The sequence below is a fragment of the Mustela putorius genome, unplaced genomic scaffold, assembly GCF_011764305.1.
Source record: "Mustela putorius furo isolate JIRA1106 unplaced genomic scaffold, ASM1176430v1.1 tig00000139_pilon_pilon_pilon, whole genome shotgun sequence".
Lineage (NCBI taxonomy): Eukaryota > Metazoa > Chordata > Mammalia > Carnivora > Mustelidae > Mustela > Mustela putorius.
In genome coordinates this window covers 7,697,765-7,718,509 of record NW_025421293.1, presented here as the reverse complement: position 1 = coordinate 7,718,509, position 20,745 = coordinate 7,697,765, and the positions used below count along the sequence as shown (strand labels likewise).

Here is a 20,745-nt window from a genome sequence, read left to right as displayed (position 1 = left end):
ACAGCTGATGCCGAACCCGCCCCCCCGCTGCCGGTAGCGCCCCGCCCCTTCCCCCCCGCGCCGCCCGCGCGCACGTTGAGGCACTAATGCGCACGCTCCGAACGGCCCCCCTTTCAGCCCCCACCGGCGGATAGCCACAGTGCAACTTCAAGTTCCACGTTCGTCCTCGCGAGTGACCCGACCCGCGTGTGCCTTCCTCCACCGAGGCTGCCTTAATAGAGTTTGGACCTATCTTGGTGGTTAGCCCTTGGGCTGAAAAACAGCAGAAAGAGGACTGGGGGACCAATCCAAACCTACCTCCCCTCGAGCCCCACCCCGTCTGTGTCTGGGAAACCCGAGGCTACGAGACCTTTCGGTGCCTGTAACAAAATCATAACTGGTACCAAGGGGTTTGGGGCCTCCGCTGATTTACAAGAGGATTGACAACAGGACCTGCTAACCATACACGCAGGGACTGGGGTACATACGAATAGGGGATACTATATAGATCTTTAAATGGGAATTTAAAGAGAAGCTGTGACCCCAGTAGTGGCAGAGGGGGTCCAGTCTTTTAATACTTAGGTAAAGGCTTCCTCTGCGTGTGTCCAAGGGGGGAAGATCTGCTGTGGGTCATGGGCAGGAGTAGTCAAAAGATGGGAAAGGTAGATGTTCACTCCTCTGGCACCGGAGCTGTGCAGTGGAAGGACTGGGTAGGTAGTGACTCTCCGATTCTTTTCACCTTGACCCACAGTGCTCCAGTGCACATCACAATGTAAGTTCCATGAGGGCAGAGCCTGCATCCCCAGCGCCGGACACAAGATCAATGTCCAGTAAGTATTTGTTGAATAGACACGAAATAAACAGCTGTAAAGCGGGCAGTGCAAATGCAAGGGATTATCATGTGAAAACCTTTCACGTTTGCAGAGTCCCTTTAATTTTTTTTTTTTTTTAAATTCCCACAATAGTCTTGTGAGTTAGGGAAGAGACGTCTTTCCTACTTAGTTCGAACAGCTGAAATGACTTTGATATAGGGAGTCTGTTAAAGAATAAAGAGAGGACAGAACAAGTTCTTAAGTACACTCTAACTATTCATCTTGAAACAATTCAGGTCTAAATTTGTATTTGTATTTTTTTTTTTTTTTTTTTTTGCTGGTTTAGAACGGAGGACTTACCTTAAGCAGCAGGATGAGCCAGGGAGGAACAACGCGGGTTAATTTAAAACCTAGAAGGCAAAGCAATCCCGTGAAACCATTTGTTTCAAGTACAGCAGGAAAATTTTAAATGAAGGCAGTTCAGTAGGAAAACTAAAAATGAAACCCTGCAAACTACCACCAGGGCTTCATGCTACTTGTCGGTTTGTAATTATACGCTTGTGTGATAACTTGATGAATGAGACCCTCTCGTACAAGAGTGGAGGCCGCATGGGAACGGGGTCTGTATTAAATTGTTCATATTATACTCCTAGAGCCCAGCTCAGAGCCTACCACCAGCAAATACTCAATTTATAAGGATTGCGTAAATAGACATTGCTGTTGCCATTATTAACGTTTTGGAAAGCAGTGAGGGAATATGAGTAAGAGCAAAACGATATACCATGATCTGACTAGGGATCCGTGGAAACATTCAACAAAAGCCAAACCAAAAAAAAAAAAAAAAAAAAAAGGAAAAGCAAGACATGAAGACATTCGTTCCTGCATTATTTGTGGCGGTAAACAAAAGCGCCAGGGAATGGTTTCATTAAACGAGGACACGGCAATATAATGAAATAACAAACAGCCTTCAAGGCACAGTCCTATGGATTCTTTGCGTGTGGATGGTAGTAGTCAAAACAAAACAAAAAAGCAGGCACTTGTCAAATTTGGTCCTGAGAGTGGGCAGAAAGGAAACTGCCATTTTTGGGCTGGTGGCCCAGGAAGCCCTTCAGGGTCATCCCCTCCTACCTTCCCAACTTCCTCTCCAGGCACCCTCCAGTCCTGCACGGCCAGACGCCTTCCGGGCAACCAGCTTGCTTCCAGCCGGAATGCTCTCCACTCACGCGGCAAACCCCCGAGCGCCTACAGGGCGGGCGACCGCCAGCCCCGGGCCGTTACCGCTCCGGGACAGCTTCCTTCGATCCGGTCCCCGTGGTACAGAGCTTATCCCCCCATCCTGCCGTCCTTGATGTGGACGGGGACGGGGCCTCCTTCATCTCTCTGCCAAAGACCAGGAGTCCAGGCATCGTTTGTGGCGTGAATGGAACAGTAACGACAGGAGCCCTGAAGACGACTCTAGAAACTGCGGGGCCGTCTGCACTTCCGGGTGCCGGTTAAATTGGCACGGGAGGAAGCGACGAGTCGGCCGGGGGTCTCCTCCCGGACTGCTCTAGGAAGAGGGCTCGGTGGTCCGGAGGGCCCTGGGAGCGGCGGGCGTGTTGCGTGGGTGGGAGCCGCACGCCGCGTGGGCGCCGCGCGCCGCGCCAGCCCCCTCCTCGGGGAGGCGGGGCCGAGCGGAATCCGGGGCGGGGCACGGGGGGGCGGTCCGAGGACTCTGATGGCCAATTAAAGGGCTGGGCTCGGTGAGAGAGGCGGGGCGGGGCGGGGCGCGACTTGGAGGCGGAGCGGGGGACGCCGAGGCCTGGGAGTCTCCAACCTCCGATGGGTGTCCGAAGTGCTCCCGGCTCAGTCTTGCCCAAGAGACGCTCTCTGTAAATTCAGTTACTTGTCCACTTTAGAGTCTGTCTCGGTACAAAAGTGTGCTATGGATACACACCAACTACGGGCTCGTGAATCACTTGGAATCGTTAAAAATGCAGAGTCTGAGTAGGGCTAGGGTGAAGCCCGAGATGCTTCATTTCTAAGAAACTCCCAGGAGATGCTGCTGCTGTGCATTCTCTAAGACGCTTTCAGGAGCAAAAGTGTGAAACAGTGGTTCTCCAAGTGCAGTCCCAGGACTGGCAGCAGAGGCATCCCCTGGGAATTGTTTGGAAATGAAGATTATTGGACCCCACTCCTGCACCTGCTGAATCAAAAAGTCCGGGAGTGGGGTGGGCAGGCAGTCCATGTTCCTGCAATCCCAATGGGTAATTTTGATGCGGGCTGGAATCTGGGAACCAGCGGACAGTGGAAAAGTCAAATAGCCTCGACTGTCTATAACTTGTGACCATGGTCAGTTTGCCTTAATCTGCCTTAGTCTAGCTAAACTTCAGCTGAAAAATCAGGATGAAAATGCTAATGCCTTCCTAGTGCATCTCTTATAATGAGGAAATGTGAGATGACAGTAAAGAACTTGGCACACCTAACAAGCATTCTAGAAATTTAAGCTGTCATTTCCGTTCAAATGGATTGCCAAAGGGCAATTCAAGAAGGGGTAACTCACCTGGCTGGAGGTGTTAGGAAATTCCTTGGCTAAGAAATGTGAGCTGACGTTTGAACCAGGATCTTGAAGGATAGGAACCCCCGGTGAAGGTGAGAAAAGGCATTCCGGGAGCAGGGAGCACCCTAGGCAGTCTTAAGAAAGGACCCGCGGTGGGAGGGAAAATGTTGTGGGAGAACTGGTTGACAGGTGATTGCAGAATAAATCACAGAGACCTTGCAAGCCATCCAGTGATGCTTACACTCGTTTCTTAGGCAGAGAAAATGCCTTTACAAGAAGGGCAGGATCTGCCCTATTTCTTAGAACAGCAGATCTTGTGACTATAGTGGGGAGGCTGTTCTGAAGGGCAGAGAGACCGGTTTAATACAGATGATGACAGGTCAGGCTAGAATCAGCAAAGGTTTAATCGAAGGCGCTGGTCCTGAAAGTAATGGGAAGATACTAGGAGGAGGAAAGGCTTCTCTGATAAAATGGGCAGAACTTGGTGGCCCAAATGAATATGGAAGATGAGGGGGTGAGAGGACTCCTTGACCGTGTCTAGGTTTCTACCGGTCTCTAAACAGTAGAACATGTAAGTGGAGGTTGTACAAATAGAAGCCTCAACTCCAGGGACCAGAAAAACCTTTTAGAAGTAGGCAGGAGAGAAAACAGACAAGGAGCATAAGAAGTGGACCTAAGAGCTGCCAAGAGGAAGTCCAGGAAGGCTGGTGTCCTGAGAGCCAAGAGAGATTTCAGTCAATACTGGTGGATAATTTTTTTTTTTATATTTTATTTATTTGTCCGAGAGAGAGAGAGTGCACACAAGCAAGCAGTGAGGCAGGCAGAGGCAGAGAGAGAAGCAGGCTCCCCGCTGAGCAAGGAGCCTGATGTGGGACTCAATCCTAGGACCCTGGGATCATGGTGTTCCCAGTGGACAATTATTTTAAAAGTTGCAAAGACCTTAAATAAGATGAGGACCCAAAATAGGCCACTAGATTGGGCAGACACCGGTTGGTTACTTGTGGAGAGCTTAGAGTCATTTCGCTACTGCAAGAAGGATGGAAGAGATTTTTTGAAGGATGAGGCATAGGGGAACAAGCATATGGAAAATAACTTTAAACTATTTTGCTGGAAAGTGGAAAAGATGGGGTTCCAATGCTCGTGACTCCAACAATTTTACCTTTCAATGATGGTGATTATTTATCTACAAAGTCATTCATTTGGGGACGATGACTAATTTCATTTATTTCAGGCACCTCTTGCAAATGACTGAATTTTGGAGAGCCATGAAACAGACAAAGAGGGTTTTGTTTTGTATTTTTTTTTTTGGTTTTTCCAACAACGGATGTACCTTAAATTAAACTATGTAGGTGTGATTTTCCTGCTTGTCTATTCTGGGAAGAACATCACCTTTGCCATTTGCCACTTTGGTTTTAGAATTTGAGAAAGAGAAGAAGGAGGACAAATCAAAAAGAGGCGAGAGAAGTTTCTGGGTCAGTGAGTTTTCATTCATTTCATTCAACAATGAATTCAAGGGGCCAAAAAAAGAACCGGAGCATATTTAACCCCAACCTTATACACTGCCCTCGTCCAGCTCTGAGCTACTGACTCTAGGATTCTTTCAGGATTCACTGACCTTCCAGAAGGGTTGTATACATCACCAAAGATGAATGGGGTTGCTTGGATCAGAGTCAGGGACCTTTTTCCAGAATGTCATGCTGAAGAATTATAGGAATACCAGCTTATTGGGTAAAGATTCTGTCACATAGATGGGAAGCTTTTGAAGGTTTTTTGTTTTGTTGTTTTTTAGTGTTTTTTTTTTTTTTTTTTTGTTGTTGTTGTTGTTGTTTTTTTTTTTTGAGAGAGAAAGAGCACACAAGCAGGGGGAGAGAGAGAGAGGGAGAATCTTGGGTGGGAAGCCCTGACGTGGGGCTAGATCTCACAACCTTGAGATCATGACCTGAAATGAAATCAAGAGTCAGATGCTTAACTGCCTGAGCCACCCTGGTGCCCCAGCTTTTGAGTTTTTGTTGTAATTAACATGCATTGCTTCCATAATCACAAATCCTCATTGAGCCATGAGTCGCCCAAGTTCCATTTTGTTGATGTCAGCTGAGATCATGGAGCATGTACTGGGTGCAAAGGAAAAGGAGAGGTTGTGAGGGACTGTCTGTGCCTTTCAACCAACAAGTTGCCCCAACAAGTAATGTTGTCATTAACTGAGCAGATTTGGAGAGGAGCCAGTCAGGTGGCCTAAGGCTCTCCTGACTAATAATCAAGCCAAACAGTGACGTGTTGACTTTTAATTTTTTTTTTAATTTTATTTACTTGAGAGAGGGAGATAGAGATATAACATGGGAGAGCATGAGTGGGGAGGAGAGGGGGAAGCAGGCTCCCCGCGGAGCAAGGAGCCCAATGCGGGGCTTGATTCCAGGACCCTGGTGTAAGGAAGACATGGGCCAAAAGAAACAGCTTGACCGACTGAGCCACCCAGGTGCCCCTGACCTTTTAATTTTAGTCCAATGTGAAATATTTATTTTGCAATAGATTTTGTGAGTGATTTTGTTGTCGTTGTTGTTATGACTTTTTGGCTTTACTGTGTTTTTAAATGTCTTTGTATTTTAGTGACTGTTATGTTTTTTGTTTGTTTGTTTGTTTGTTTTACTTTGTTAAAGATTTTCTGCAAAGAACTAGAAAAAAAATCCTTGGATATTCAAATGGAGGCAAAACCAAAAAAGATTCCTAAATCCATAATTAATTTCATATATCCTATATGAAATGCATTTAGTCTATTAAGTGCCTCCATAAATTAAAATTTAACATGGAAATACACTTAATGAATTGACTGAAAACCCCATGAAATACTCAAAACTAAGTGAAAGATTTAAAAAGCATGCATGTAAAAACATAAACATTCTCAAATGAGGAGGAATCATTGTATTTCACAAATGTTGGGAGAAAGCTTCTTGACATTGGCCTTGGCAATGATTTTTTTGGATAGGACACCCAAAGCACAAGCAATAAAAGCAAAAATAAACAAGTGGGCTGACATCAAACCAAAAGGCTTTGGAGCCACAAAAGAAACAATCAACAAAATGAAAAGGCAACCTATGAAATGGGAAAGAAATATTCGCAAATCATGTATCTGAGAAGAGTTAATCTCCAAAATATATAAAGAACTCCTATAACTCAATAGCAAGCCCACAAATGATTCAATTTAAAAACGGCCAAGGACCTGAAAAGATATTTTTCTAAAGAAGACATCCCAATGGCCAAGAGGTACATGAAAAGGTGCTCAACATTGTTAATCATCCGAGAAATGAAAATTGAAACCACCATGAACTATCACCTTGCACCTGTTAAAATGGCTATTATTCAAAAGACCAGTGATAACGAGCCCTGTGCAATGTTGGTGGAATGTAACTTGGTGCAGCGGCTATGGAAAAACAGTATGAAAATTCCTCAAAATATTAAAAATAGAACTACCAGACTATCTGGCAATCCCACTTCTGGGTATATACCCAAAGGAAATAAAATCACTACATGGAAGAGAGATCTGTAGCCCCATGTTCTTGTAGCATTATTCCCAACAGCCAAGACAGGGAAACAACCTAAGTGTCCCTTCATGAATGAATAGATAAAATGTGATACACACAGACACACACACACATACACTGGATTATTAATTATTTAGCCTTAAAAAGAAGGAAATCCTGCCATCTGGCGACAACATGGATGGAACTTGAGGGCACTATGCTAAGTGAAATTAGCAGAAAAAGAAAATGCTGTATGATCTCACTTATATATGGGATCTAAAAAAAACAGAATTCATAGAAACAGGAGAATGGTGGTTGCCAGCGGCAGGAGCTGGGGGACGTGGGGAAATGTTGGCCAAAGGGCACAAGCTTCCAGGTATGAGATGAATAAGTTCCAAGAGTCTACTGCGAAGCATTCAGACTATAGTTCGCAACACTGTATGGTTTGTTCGAAGTTACTCAAGAGTAAACCTAAAACGTTCTCGCTACAAACACAGGAGTTGGTAATTATGTGAGATGGATGGATTAACTAACTTTGCTGTGATCATTTCACATATATACGTCTACTGAATCATCACGTCGTACACCTTAAGCTTACACAACGGTGTATTTCTTTCTTTCTTTCTTTAAAGATTTTATTTATTTATTTGAGAGGGAGAGAGAGCATGAGAGGAGAGATGTCATCGGGAAAAGCAGGCTCCCCGCTGAGCAGAGAGCCCGATGTGGGACTTGATCCCAGGACTCCAGGATCATGACCTGAGCCAAAGGAGTCGCTTAACCAACCGAGCCACCCAGGCGCCCCCACAATGGTGTATTTCAATTATATCTCCACAAAGCTGGGCGAAACTTGATAAGCGAGACATGTAAGACTTTTAAAGTGTTCTTTTGTAAGTAAATGTATCAATAGATTGACTAAACCATTGGCTAGAAATGGCTTGAAGTGAATTATCTTTAGGCAGCTGACTTTAAGCTAGCTGGCCTAGAGTTACTTAGATTGTGTTGCATTTCAGTAGATTTTGTTACTTAAATAGTTGGTAGATTAAGAGAGATCAGAGTCATTGACCATTTAATGATGTAAATTGATCAGAAGTCACAAACACCAATTCTTTTAGAGTCTGTGGGTAATAAGACTGCATCAAGGGGCACCTGGGTGGCTCAGTGGGTTAAGCCTCTGCTTTCGGCTCATGATCTCAGGGTCCTGGGATGGAGCCCTGCGTTGGGCTCCCGGCTCAGTGGGGGATCTGCTTCTCCCTCTTCTTCTGTTCCTCCCCCCAGGGAGTGCACACTCTCTCTCTCTCTCTCTCACATAAATAGATAAAATCTTTAAAAAAAAAAAAAAAAAAAAAAAAAAAGGACTGCACTGGGAGAACTTTCTAGGCGCAAGATGGAGCCCTTCCTGTCCATGCTGCTCCGTCAGCACACCGAAACTAAGACAGTTTCTATGTCCCTGTAAATGCTCAGGAACACAGCTGATGCAGTTAGCCAATCCCCAAACGCCGGGCCAACTCACCCCAAGCCAGGCTGACTGATGGCCCCAGCCAATCAACTATTTTCTATCTTGTCTTCCTCGTTCTTTAATCTTTATCTTATCAAAGCTTCCCGCCTTCTTTTTTTTTTTTTTTTAAAGATTTTATTTATTTATTTGACAGACAGAGATCACAAGTAGGCAGAGAGACAGGCAGAGAGAGAGGGGAAGCAGGCTCCCCGCTGAGCAGAGAGCCCGATGCGGGGCTCGATCCCAGGACCCTGGGATCATGACCTGAGCTGAAGGCAGCGGCTTAACCCACTGAGCCACCCAGGCGCCCATTTTGCAGTTTACGTCTTCAAGTGTTAAATAAAGTTTGTATCACTTCAATGGTCTCCTTCTTTTATTTTTTAATAATTGTTCATCCGTAGGATCAGAGTTAATAAGCGAGGAGCGGGGGGAGCTCATGGGGTTCTCGAGGGCATGTGTGTAGCCTCTGGGCTTAGAATTCGGATTTTAGGATAACACCACGGTAAGGTCCACAAGACAAGTCTAAGGTCAGGTCAGTATGTTGAAGTCCAGTACCTGACCTCTGCTCTTTGTGAATTGGTTTTTCACATGCTGATTATCCCTAATTTACTGTGAAGTACAGTTTCTTTTTGTGGATTTCTCCTTGGGACAGCGATTTAATTTTAAAACCTTAAGTAATTCCTGGGGTGCCTGGGTGGCTCAGTGAGTTAAGCCGCTGCCTTCGGCTCAGGTCATGATCTCAGAGTCCTGGGATCGAGCCCCGTATCGGGCTCTCTACTCAGCAGGGAGCCTGCTTCCCTCTCTCTCTCTGCCTGCCTCTCTGTCTGCTTGTGATCTCTCTCTGTCAAATAAATAAATAAAATCTTAAAAACAAAACAAAACAAAAAACCTTAAGTAATTCCTTATTTATTTATTTTTTCCAAAGATTTTATTCATTTGAGAGAGATACAGAGACAGAGACTGTGAAAGCACAAGCAGGGAGAGAGACAGAGGGAGAGGGAGAAGCAGACTCCCCACTGAGCTGGGAGCGGGACATGGGGCTTGATCCCAGGATCCTGAGATCATGACCTAAGCCGAAGGCAAATGCTTAACAACTGAACCACCCAGCTGCCCCTAATCCCTTATTTAAAATAAGAAACCTATGGCAGGGGGGGAGTGGCTGGATTGGACAGTGGCAACCTTTAGTTCAGAGGTCATTTTCTTTCCTGACTCTCTAAAATATGAAGATAGTTACTTTTTTTTTTTAAGGTTTGGTTTTATTTATTTATTTGAGAGACAGAGATCACAAATAGGCAGAGAGGCAGGCAGAGAGAGAAAGGAGAAAGCAGGCTCCCAAGGAGTGGAGAGCCCAATGCGGGGCTCGATCCCAGGACCCTGGGACCATGACCTGAGCCGAAGGCAGAGGCCTTAACCCAGTGAGCCACCCAGGTGCCCCAAGATAGTTACTCTTTAAAAACATCTGAGTGTGTGATGCGTGCAATCATGACTGCCCTCTTATCATTTGGGAGCTGATTTCTTTCTGCCCCAGACTCTTTCTTGGACCATCCGAGCAGTTCATCATTATGTCTTCTCTTTGAAAAATGGCACCCTACACCTGGGGATGGCCCACAGTTTGCAGGTAAGGCGGAGACAGCCATACTCTTGGGACTTAATCGTAGTTAGTCTCGGGACAAGCCTCCGGCCGTAGTTGGGCCGGAGGTAGATACAAACTCAACAACCGTGGGGAGCCCGTATCCTGCAACAGAGAAGCAGGTAGGGGCCCTCTCACTACAAAAAGACAAGAATGAAATGGATGTGCAGAGAAAAGCAGGGGCAGGAGTACCCAAGGACCCAAACAAGAAAGATCCTGAGCTGCCCTGGTGGGGCTGTTGCCTTTTCAGATTCTGGTTTTAGTCCCTCCCGAAGGCAGCTACAACCTTCTGGGTAGATTCTGGGAACTGGGAAAAGGTTCCTACTCTTTTTTTCTTAAGCTAACTCCCGCTGGTTTCCAGTATTTGCTATAAATATATAATAGGGAGTTCCCTTCTGATCCCCACGGTGGAAAATTACAAAATGAAGCCTAGCATCGAGCCTGCCAGCAGACTTGGAGTGCTCTCAGACAGACCCCGGATGTAGAGCCAGCTGGTACTAATCACAGGTTTTCACATTTTTAGGCAATATTATGAATTCCCAGGGTAACCAAACCTCTATTATGGATTAGAGTCATACCACTTAGCTAAGCACGTTTAAAACCTTTTTGTTGTGAAGTGTAGCACATGCAAACAAAAGGGTGCATAGAAGAATGGACAGCTCAATGACTTTATAGAATGAACCACTATGTAACCACCACCGAGTGGAGAAATAGGACATTGCCTATCTTCCAAAAACCCCTCTCCCTGACTTGGACCCACTGCCAAAATTATAAACCCCTACTTTTCTAAGAGTGACCAATATCCTGATTTTTGTGGCCACAACCACCCCCCCCATCTAAGCATGCATCTGTAATGCTATAGTTTACCTTTGTCTGGGTTTCTTTGTGACCCCTACTTTCAGGGTCCGTCTTATCTCACTGAATGTCATGTTTGTGCGATTCGTTCACACTGCCGTAGATAACTTCAGTTTGTTCCTTTTTCATCACTGCAGACTCTTCCATTGTTTGGATGTACGAAAGCAACTATACGTTGCACAAGCGCATTTCAATAGAATGCAAAATCAAACCAAAGGCATCTCTATTTTAGAAACTGTGTTAGTGGTCCTTCTTTGTGGGGAGCAGGTGGAGATGGGAAAGGACAGTGAGGGGGCTTCTGGGATGATGTTCTAGTCTCTGTTGGGGGTGCCCACATTTAACTGAGCTGTGATAAATGAATTCAGTAAAGCCCCCAATACAAAATTAATATAGAGAAATCTGTTGCATTTCCATATGCTAATAATGAAGTGGCAGAAAGGCAAATTAAGAAAATAATCTCACCAAAACCAATAAAATACCTAGAAATAAACCTAACCAAGGAGGTTCTGTACTCCAAAACCATAAAACACGGATGAAAGAAATTGAAGAAGGCGTAAACAAACGGGGAGAGATTCTGTGCTGTGGACTGGAAGAACCAACATTGTTAAAATGTCCCTATTATCCAAAGCAATCTAAAGGATTAATGCAATCCATATTAAAATACCAAGAGGGTTTTGAAGGGGTGGGGGGTGGGAGGTCGGGGTACCAGGTGGTGGGTATTATAGAGGGCACGGATTGCATGGAGCACTGGGTGTAGTGCAAAAATAAGGAATACTGTTATGCTGAAAATAAAAAATAAATTAAAAAAAATACCAAGAGCATTTTTTTTTCACAGAACTAGAAAACTACTGAAATTTGGATGGAACCACAAAAGACCACGAAGAGTTAAAACAATCTTGAGAAAGAAGAACAAAGCTGGAGGAATCACAATCCCAGATTTCAAGATAAACCTCCAAGCTGCAGTGATAGAAACAGTATAGTAGCGGCACAAAAATAGACATGTAGGTCAGTGACATGGAATAGGGAGCCCCAAAATAATAATAACCCACACTTATCTGGCCAATTAACCTTTGACAAAGGAGGCAAGAATATGTAATGGGGGAAAGACAGTCTCTCGAACAAATGGTGCTGGGAAAACTGGACAAGCTACATGCAGAAGAATGACACTGGACCACTTTCTTACACCGTACACAAAAATAAACTCAAAAGGGATTAAAGACCTACAGGAGAGACCTGAAGCCATAAAATTCCTAGAAGAAAACCTGGGCAGTAATTCCTTTGACATTGGCTGCAGGAAACATTTTTCTAGAGATGTCTCCTCCGGCAAGGGAAACACAAAGCAAAGATCCACCACTGAGATGACACCAAAACAAAAAGCTTTCACACAGTGAAGGAAACCAACAAAAGGGCAAGGTAACCTGTTGAATGGGAGAAGATATTTGCAAATGACCTATCCAATAAGGGATTAGTATCCAAAATATATAAAGAAGTCATACAACTCAACACCAATGAAACAATCTGATTCAAATGGGCAGAGGACCTGAATATATATTTTATTTATTTATTTGACAGACAGAGATCACAAGTAGGCAGAGAGGCAGGTAGAGAGAAAGAGGTGGGGAAAGCAGGCTCCCTGTTGAGCAGAGAGCCTGATGCGGGGCTTGATCCCAGGACCCTGTGACCATGACCTGAGCTGAGGGCAGAGGCTTTAACCTACTGAGCCACCCAGGCACCCTGAATAGACATTTTTCTAAAGAAGACACACACATGGCTAGCATAGGCAAAAAGATACTCAACATCCCTCATCATCAGGGAAATGCGAATCAAAACCATGAAATACCACCTGACACTAGAATGGCCAGAATAAAAAAGATAAGAAAATAGAAGAAAGTCAAATGTCAGGAAGGATGTGGAGAAAGAGGAACCCTCATGCACTGGTGTTGGAAATGCACACTGCTGCAACCGCTGTGGAAAACAGTATGGAGGTTCCTCAAAAAATTAAAAATAGAGACACCCTATGATCCAGTAATTCTACAACTGAGTATTTACCCAAAGTAAATGAAAACACTAATTCAAAAAGATAGATGCTTCCCTATGTTTATTCCAGCATTATTTTATTTTTATAAAAGTTTTTATTTATTTATTGGACACAGAGAGAGAGAGAGACCACAAGTAGGCAGAGAGGCAGGCAGAGAGAGAGAGGGAAGGGGGAGCCCGATGTGGGGCTTGATCCCAGGACTCTGAGATCATGACCCAAGCCGAAGGCAGAGGCTTAACCCCCTGAGCCACCCAGGTGCCCCTCCAGCATTGTTTATAATAGCTAAGATATGGAAACAGCCCAGGGGTCCATCAGGAGAAGGACAGATAAAGAATATGTCTTATATACACACAATGGAATGTTAAGCATAGAAAAGAGTGAGATCTTGCCACTTGCAACCACATGGATGGACCTAGAGGGTATGATGCTAAGTGAAATGAGTCGAAGGCAAGTACTGTATGATTTCATTCATATGTGGAATTTACGAAACAGAATAAACAAAGACCCTTAAATACAGAGAATCATTTGGCGGTTGCCAGAGGGGAGGTGGGTAGGAGGTTGGGTAAAACAGATAAATGGGATTAAGGAGTACAGACTTCCAGTTACCAAAATAAGTAAGTCATGGTGGCGAAGAGTACAGCATAGGGAAAGTGGCTGTAAGGTGGTAATAATGCTGCTTGGTGACATTGTGACTACTCTTACCACAATGAGCACTGAATAATGTAGGATTGTGGAATCACTATGTTGTATGCCTGAAACTCATGTGACACTGTATGTTAATTATACTTCCATTTAGGGGCACCTCGGTGGCTCAGTGGGTTAAAGCCTCTGCCTTCCGCTCGGGTCATGATCTCAGGGTTCTGGGATCGAGCCTTGCATCGGGCTCTCTGCTCAGCGGGGAGCCTGCTTCCTCCTGCTCTCTCTCTCTGCCTGCCTCTCTGCCTACTTGTGATCTCTGTCTGTCAAATAAAGAAGTAAAATCTGGGACGCCTGGGTGGCTCAGTTGGTTAGGCAGCTGCCTTTGGCTCAGGTCATGATCCCAGCGTCCTGGGATCGAGTCCCGCATCGGGCTCCTTGCTCCGCAGGGAGCCTGCTTCTCCCTCTGACTCTGCCTTCCACTCTGTCTGCCTGTGCTCGCTCTCGCTCGCTCTCTCTCTGACAAAAAAAAAAAAAAGTTACCTGCAGCTAATAATATTTGGGGCGCCTGGGTGGCTCAGTGGGTTAAGCCGCTGCCTTCGGCTCAGGTCATGATCCGAGGGACCTGGGATCGAGCCCCGCATCAGGCTCTCTGCTCAGCAGGGAGCCTGCTTCCTCCTCTCTCTCTGCCTGCCTCTCTGCCTGTTTGTGATCTCTCTCTGTCAAATAAATAAATAAAATCTTTAAAAAAAAATAAAGAAGTAAAATCTTTAAAAATAAACAAATAAAAAAATAAAGAATTGGTTAAGCTGTAGAGATATGATCTGTGCGCCTTGCAGAATGTATAATTCCCTTCAATATAATTAATGTTTAAAAAAAAAAAAAAGAAAAAGAAAGTTGAAGGACATCCCAGCCAACAATGGCTCTGGAACTGGGGGATGTCCCCAGAAGAAAGGCAGCCCTCCCGGCCAGGCTCCCATTGCAGAACCTCTGTCCTTTTCTTGGACTTGGAACTGGTGATTCTTCAGTCATTTGCTAGCTCTCTGGTGCCTTCAAGTGGATTTTTTTATATTCTGTTTTTTTTTTTTTTCCTAATCTCCTCGGGAGGAAAGATGGGCTGAATCACCTATCCTACTTTTATCAGAAGCAGAAGTTAGCACAGTAGTTCTCTCTGGCTTTCAAATGAAATTGAAACCCTGGAAAATGGTAGAGTCACACCTGTTAAATTTGGGGGGAAATCTTCATGTTATTGGTGATTGCTACTCAATGCCATTTCCGAGAAGAAAATGTCTCTTATTGGTCACTGAAACATTTATGTTGTAAAGTCAGATTTTGCTTAAGAATTTACTTAATCATGTTTATCGGAGGAGATGTATTTTTTTGTTTCTTTGTTTGTTTTTTTGAAGTACAATACTTCCAAAATTTTCCATTTAAACATTTCCCTAGTCTGGTCAACAATCTTAAACGCAGCAAGACTTTATCCTATAAATATAAACCAACCATCAACACAAACCAATAATGAAATGTGCCTGTCTAGGCTTTGGCAACAACAGGAACTTCTGTAAGCTTTATGTTACATTTTAAACTTTAGAAATCCCAGGTGCCTGGGTGGCTCAGTGGGTTAAAACCTCTGCCTTCAGCTCAGGTCATGATCCCAGGGCCCTGGGACTGAGTCCTGCATCGGGCTCTCTGCTCAGTGGGCAGCCTGCTTCCTTCTCTCTCTCTGCCTGCCACTCTGCCTACTTGTGATCTCTATCTATCAAATAAATAAAACCTTTAAAAAAAAATAAACTTCAGAAATCTCCATGGAGGGGTGCCCAGGTGGCTCAGTGGGTTAAGAGTCTGCCTTTGGCTCGGGTCATGATCTCAGGATCCTGGGATCGAGTCCCGCATCGGGCTCTCTGCTCAGCAGGGAACCTGCTTCCCTTCCTCTCTCTCTGCCTGCCTCTCTGCCTGCTTGTGATCTCTGTCTGTTAAATAAATAAAATCTTTTAAAAAATTAAAATTAAAGGGACTCCTGGGTGGCTCAGTGGGTTAGGCCACTGCCTTCGGCTCAGGTCATGATCCCAGGGTCCTGGGATTGAGTCCTGCATCGGGCTCCTTGCTTGGCAAAGAGCCTGCTTCTCTCTCCACCTCTGCCTGCCTCTCTGACTACTTGTGTGCTCTCTCTCTCTCTTTCTGACAAATAAATAAATTAATTAAATATTTTTTAAAAATTAAAATTAAAATCCATGGAAGGTGCTTTTCCTTTCTCTCAGCCCTTTAATTTGGATATACTTACTTGAGAACCAATCGATTCAAGTTGTCCTTGAAGTTCAGATTATTTGACCTACTTTTTTTTGTAAATTAAAAAAATGATTTTATTTATTCATTTGAGAAAGAGAGAAAGAATGAATTGAGGGGGCAGAGGGAGAGAGAGAAGAGGACTCCCCACTGAGCAGGGAGCCCAATGCCAGGCTCGATTCCAGGACTCCGAGATCATGACCTGAGCCGAAGGCAGATGCCACCCAAGTACCCCTATTTTGTCTACCTTCTTAAAGGAACTTCCTGAGAATCATCACCTCCGAGTCCTCTTTGACCAACTCATGGTCACCCTTCTGGTCATTTCTTTTTCCACTCTATTCAAGACCTAAGATCGACCTTGGATGGCCCCAGCTGCATGTCCCATTATGAAGCACATCTTCCCACTTCCTTTGTCAACATGAGAACTGGCAGTTAACAAATCTGCTCTGACCTTCCAGCTAGAGCAAGAACAGGACCACAGAGGGGACATGAAAGGGTCCATCACAGGTAAGTGAAGGGAACAGGACAAAGCAGATGGGAAAGATAGAAAGAATCAGAAGTCTTAAGGACTTGGTTGTTGGGCTTGCACATAAGGGATGGACAGGTCTTCTCAGTGATGCTCTCCTTCCCACATGTCTACTAAAATGAAGCATCATGGTGGTAGCCATATAATTTATTATCCAAACGGGGACACTTTTGAAGGTGACACATGGGCGCCTGGGTGGCTCAGTGGGTTAAGCCGCTGCCTTCGGCTCAGGTCATGATCTCAGGGTCCTGGGATCGAGTCCCGCATCGGGCTCTCTGCTCAGCAGGGAGCCTGCTTCCTCCTCTCTCTCTCTGCCTGCCTCTCCATCTACTTGTGATCTCTCTCTGTCAAATAAATAAATAAAAAAAAAATCTTTAAAAGAAGGTGACACAGTGATGATATCAATCATTGCATGAGAATAGTAAAAGTAGACTGGCACATTTTGGCAAACCGGCTATCTGATCACCCTAGTCATATAGGACTAGCTTGGGACGGGCTCCTTATGTCATGACCCCTTTCCCGAACCCTACATGGCAAGTTCACACAGATGTTACCGTTAGCTTCATTATTTAGACTTGATTTTAGCTGACACAGAGCCTCAGGGTTTTACTTGAGTTCTAGAACAGGGGTTTTCAAATCTGAGATGTACCAGAAGAGCTGGTACAGATGCACCTGGATAGCTTATTAAAATCGAGTGCTAGATCATACTCCCCAGTCTCTGATTCCATAAGCCTGGGGTAGGGTCCAAGAATCTGTATTTTTTTTTAAAGATTTTATTTATTTGACACACAGAGAGAGATCACAAGTAGGCAGAGCAGCAGACAGAGAGAGAGAGGGAAACAGGCTCCCTGCTGAGCAGAGAGCCCGATGTGGGGCTTGATCCCAGGACCCTGAGACCATGACCCAAGCCGAAGGCAGAGGCTTAACTCACTGAGCCCTCCAGGTGTCCCTAGAATCTGTGTTTCTTAACAAGTTCCAAGGGGTACTCATGCATCTGGGGACTGGTTTTTGTTTTTGTTGTTGTTGTAGTTTATTGTTGTTTTGTTTCGTTTTCTTGGTTTGTTTGTTTTGTTCTCAAGGCTCTAGAGAATGTTTCATGCAACTCAGTATTGGTCCATGTTCTGACTGAACCTTAACTGATGTATACCAATCTAATTTGAAGGAGACTGTTACTGCAGAGTCCCGATTTATAGGAGTTAATTGTGAAAAGTGTTGGACTTTTATATCCCCCACAAATGAGGCCTTCTGATTTTTGTAGGATGTTGATGTGGAGATATTTCATACCATGTGAAATACCGTAAGGTATACTATCCATACAATCGCATCAGCAGGGCCCTTTATGGCCATCCCAAGGCTTTACTGGTCAATTTCCAAGCTCAGTGCCTTTTCTTTTCCTTTTTCTTTTCTTTCCCTTTCTTTTTCTTTCTTTCTTCTTTCCCCTTTCTTTCTAAGACATTTGCTTACTTATTTACTGACACGCACATACACACACACACACACACACACACACACACACACTCAGAGGATGTCAGAGTGGCAAGGGGTAGAGGGGGAGGGAGGGTGAAAGACTCAGGCGTGGGGCTCGATCTCGCGACCCTACGATCGTGACCTGAGCCAAAACCAAGAGTCAGACGCTTCACTGACTGAGCCACCCAGGCATCCCTGAAATGCTTTTGTCTGTGTAGTTTGCCAGGATTATCTGAACAGCAAGGGCATCATGACCCATTATGGGACTGAAAATGTTTTCAACATGTTTATTTTTTATTTTTTTATTATTTATTTACTTATTTGACTGAGATCACAAGTAGGCAGAGAGGAAGGGAAGCAGGCTCCCTGTTGAGCAGAGAGCTTGATGTGGGGCTCGATCCCAGGACCCCGGGATCATGACCTGAGCTGAAAAGGCAGAGGCTTTGACCCACTGAGCCACCCAGGCACCCCTGTTTTCAACATTTGAATCACTAAACCCTTAGTTCTATTCTCTTGAACTTGACCAGCAATAGGCCAGTGGGCCACAGGGCTGTAGGGAGAATAAAAGGAACTGCACCTATTTTTTTTTTTTTTGGTGCAGCATTTACATATGGGAGGAAGAAGGGGGTCCAGAGTTTTGATAGGATCTTTAAAGTTATATAGGAAAGCAAGGACCTTTCTGAGTCATGGGGGTGGGACTCCATGAGACACAGAGGGAACACGAGGGCCGATCTGAAGAATCTTCTGGCATGAGATGGGGGATCCGGTGGCACAATTGTGGCTGCTGGTTAATATCACTGGTTACTATCACCGTTCACTGTTGAGCCCTCCAGGCGGCTCACCGCCCCCCACCCACCGTGAGCTCCCTCTTTGCGTTGCTATGGAGTATATGAGATGGGTCATAACTGAGTAACAAGGCATAAGGTCTAAATGTAATGGAATAAACTATTTTAAGCATGAATTAGGAGGATGCCAGGGTGACAAAGCCTGCATGGTTGTGTTACACTGAACTTTTAGATTTTATAGCCAAAAGGACAAGAAGGCGTCTAATTCACCCACTCATGTTTCATGTGAATAAAACAGGATTAGGGAGGCGAAGCGACTTTCTCAAAATCCCTAGGTCTCCTGACTCACAGTCCAAGGCAGTTTTTCTAGGCACCATTGTCTCTTCCAAAACGTGGTAGAACAACTTAAAAAAAAAAAAAAAGGAATTCTGATGCAAAATCATCTGTTTCTGGTAAAAAGGCAGGTAGCTCAGTCGTGCAGAACGTTTGCAGGAGTTGGATTACTTAAAATGTTCCAGGCTAAAAAACAACCCCTCCCACCACTTCAGATGGTAAGGATGTTCCAGAAGGCCAGCTGTGACTAAGCGCTGAAGAGATGTGGCTTCCTTTGAAACAGGAGGTCATATCAAGCTGGGCAAATCTAAGAGCTCGAGGTGGCACTGAACCTTTCTGGTTGTCAAAATGGTTCAGCTATTTTTAAAACGCTGCGATTTGTATTGATTTGACAGCCAGGATGAGATAAAAGGAGTAGAAAAAGCCTGAAGAAATGTGTAACTTGGCTAACTTTTTCTATACTCGGGAGACTTCTCTTTCATGTGGAATTGTCCGAGACTTACGTGTGTGTGTGACGGGGCTGAACTGTGGCCCCTGTCCCACTTCCTGTCGTCTCCAGTATCTCCGAATGGCTGTCCTTGGAGATAAGGTCTTTACAGAGATAATTAAGTTAAAATGAGGTCATTAAGGTAGCCCGTAATCCAGTATGACTGGTGCCCTTAGCAGAAGAAATTAGGACACACACACACATACACACACATACACACACAAAAGAGGGAAGACCCTTGGGGACACAGGGAGAAGGAGTCCATCTACATAAACCAAGGAGAGACCCTCAGCAGGAGCAAGCCTGTCAAAGCGATATTGGGCTTTCAGTCTCTGGAAGTCCAAGTCCAGTGCAGAGGAAAATACATCTCTGTTTGGGAAGCTACCCAGCCTGTGTGTTTTGTGACAGCAGTCCCAGCAAGCTAACCCAACACGCCAACGCCATTTTGCACGAGAAGACTCATTTCTTTTTGCAATTCTACAGAGATGTTCTCCACAGAGTCTTGGTGAGGGCACGACATGCTTCTTCTCCCTTGGTTGAGTTTTGCTGTTCCAGAGCTTTCTGGATCTGATTCCCACACAAGCCTTGTGTGTTCTGGGCCTTTCTGCTTCTGCCGTTCACCCTGAGTGTGGAATGCAGGGATGCTTTTCCAGACACTGGCTCTTAACTGCAAAAGGCTCTAAGATGAAGCTCTTTGTCTGTCTCTTGTGATTGCTGAGGCTCTGAACAGCGCTCTTGTGGCCCCTTGCCATTCTGGAAACCCTACTGAGTGTTCTGCCACAGGGAGTTGTGGGGCTCCCTCCCTTGGTGAGGTTGGAAGAGCTGGAGAGAGAGGCGCAGAGCCGGGCTTCAGAGGCCTGTGGGGTGGTAGGTCTTGTGCTCAGTGAGGGGCAAGACTGGAGACCTAGGATTCCCTATCACACCTTCCTCCCTGCTCTGGCCAGGCTGGAGTGTGTCTTTTTTTTTTTTTTAAGATTTTATTTATTTATCTGACATAGAGAGATCACAAATAGGCAGAGAGGCAGGCAGAGTGAGAGAGGAGGAAGCAGGCTCCCCGCTGAGCAGAGAACCCAATGCGGGGCTCGATCCTGGGACCCTGGGATCATGACCGGAGCTGAAGGCAGAGGCTTTAACCCACTGAGCCACCCGGGTGCTCCTGGGGTGTGTGTTATTGAGCACTTACTGTATGCCTGCCTGGAGACGAACTCTTCCTTCGTCCTTACAGTGACATTCCATAGTGACTACTGTTATACCCATTTTACAGATAAGGACACGAGTTCAGATGAGAACACTGAGGCACAAAGACTTGACATAAGTTGCCCAAGTTTACGCACGCTAGCAAGTAGCAGAGCCAGAAATTCCACC

The 20,745-nt window shown here is 45.1% G+C and overlaps 1 long non-coding RNA gene across 1 annotated transcript; it reads left to right on the top strand.

The window, feature by feature from the left end:
- The first annotated feature begins 71 nt into the window (after window positions 1-71).
- Window positions 72-4,685, top strand: LOC123390694. The gene is made up of 3 exons (XR_006605241.1): window positions 72-459; window positions 731-809; window positions 1,940-4,685. It is a non-coding gene; the product is annotated as an uncharacterized LOC123390694 (long non-coding RNA).
- The last annotated feature ends 16,060 nt before the right edge of the window (window positions 4,686-20,745 follow it).